Source organism: Dipteris shenzhenensis, chromosome 20 (assembly GCF_047967505.1).
Source record: "Dipteris shenzhenensis isolate YYH24624 ecotype China chromosome 20, Dip_SZ_1.0, whole genome shotgun sequence".
NCBI classification, from domain to species: Eukaryota; Viridiplantae; Streptophyta; class Polypodiopsida; order Gleicheniales; family Dipteridaceae; genus Dipteris; species Dipteris shenzhenensis.
Genome location: NC_141615.1, coordinates 42,909,234 through 42,911,093, shown reverse-complemented (window position 1 = coordinate 42,911,093; position 1,860 = coordinate 42,909,234). Strand labels below are relative to the sequence as shown.

Genomic DNA, 1,860 nt, shown 5'->3' with positions numbered 1-1,860 from the left:
CTATTCGGGAAGAAGGGCAATTAGGTCATACAAATACTGTACGCAATACTTCCCTCACTATACCAAATGCCTAAGAAATCTTTTGCTGTACGAGGGCGAATCGGCAAGCATTTCCACATCACAAACAAGCCCGGCAGATGATAGATATGACCTGAAAAGAGTGAGTCTACGCTACCAAAATTCAACCGAATATAAAGCAAGGATGCGGCGGACAAATTGCTCAATCATAACTCTCCCTTACCGGAACAATAGAATGGGGCTCCAGCTATATACTCAGGAACAGATATCCATACAACCCGTCTAGGTTGATAACGCATCCACGCTAGAAAAATGACACGAAGGCGACACATAACAGTCATCTGCACGAAGTATTCAGAGGAAAACGCAGTCTTAAGAACTGACCCAGAAATATCAGACGGCGATCTCTCGAACTAGCAATACAAGACTCCATTTGGCGGCCATCAGAGACTTAAATACAAGTAATCACACACGATCATCTTGTTGCAGTATATTTATCATCATTTGGCCGGTAGCAAGAAGGAAACCAAGGAAAACTAAAGCTATGGCGAACGAGCAAGGAGGGAAATGAAGCCTACATTCGGGAAACAAAACAACAGTGAAACTCACACAAAAATCGAAGCCGAAGATCGAAGCAACCACGCGCCCGCTTAAAACGCTTAAAAAGAAGGTGATGAAGAAAAGCTTCTAGCTGCTGCATCTTCATAAAGCGTTACGGCACAAGAAAAACCCTAGTTTGGACACTCAATCCTAGATCGAATGGACCATAATTCGACTCAGGAAAACCCTCGATCGGACGGCGCAGCTCCTAGTAAAATATCTTGGCGGCCTCTAATTTCGGCGAATATGGGGGGTATGTCTCGTCTCTAGGACCCCAACTATAAGAAAGCCTCCCCGCGCGGTTCCAGAATCCAAAGCTTAAACGCGGTCATAATGGCGTTGCTCTAACTGGCAGGTGAGGAATCGCATCCCCACGAAGCTGCTCCTACTCCCTACAAGCATAACTTAATATCTGGCAATGATTTTCAAAGCTAATCACACTAGTCTGGAAGCCAATCAAAATCCTTGGGCAATGCAATGCTAGGGCTAGCAAGCCCTGAAACTGAGATGCTGGAAGAGCATGGGAGAGCATTGCAAGTTCATCATGGGGCTGCTCAACTGCCTTGCTAGTGGGGTTATCTCAGCCCCACTAGCACGTGCAGGGAGGCCCTCTAAGAGTATGAAGATGTCATAGTCTAGCATGTGATCCTCATTGTAAGATGCAGGTAGATCCCACATTGTGATTCAAAAGTAGGTGGCCTCCAATTAGGAGATTGTGCAAATGCTCGTATATTCACGATAGCAGGTCCTCAAAAGGGAAACCTTCTGGTATTAGGTAAACAAACTTAATTAGGAGTATGCTTATTGAGCACTCCCTAAGGCATCTTCCATACTAAGGTTATTGCTTGGATTATCATTAGTGAGATGTAGCATGCCCTCCAACTGTGCATTGTAAATTGACTCCATGCAATGTTCCCTACATTCCTACCACCTTTTGTAACACAATCTCATCCTATGGCCATATGAATGATTCTCATCCAATTGATTAGACCCCAATCATTAATTCAATTATCGATCAACATCATATGATTCCAGTACATCTGGTCACCTCCCCCAATGCACTATAAACTAACATGGCAATAATCCTCCCTTATTTTTATGCCTGCAACTCATCTCCTATGCAAATAGGTGTCCAGCACCATATTGAATCCACGTTAAATGGGAGGATAGGAAGGAGCTCAAGGCTATCCTAGCCCTCCATATTACTAAGGTTTCTAATAGTCTAAGGATGAAGGTATAGAA

The 1,860-nt window shown here is 44.0% G+C and overlaps 1 non-coding gene across 1 annotated transcript; it reads right to left on the bottom strand.

The window, feature by feature from the left end:
* Positions 1-456: 456 nt before the first annotated feature.
* Positions 457-528, bottom strand: LOC147889693 (small nucleolar RNA Z199). Its single transcript, XR_015542963.1, has one exon. It is a non-coding gene; the product is annotated as a small nucleolar RNA Z199 (small nucleolar RNA).
* Between the last annotated feature and the right edge of the window lie 1,332 nt (positions 529-1,860).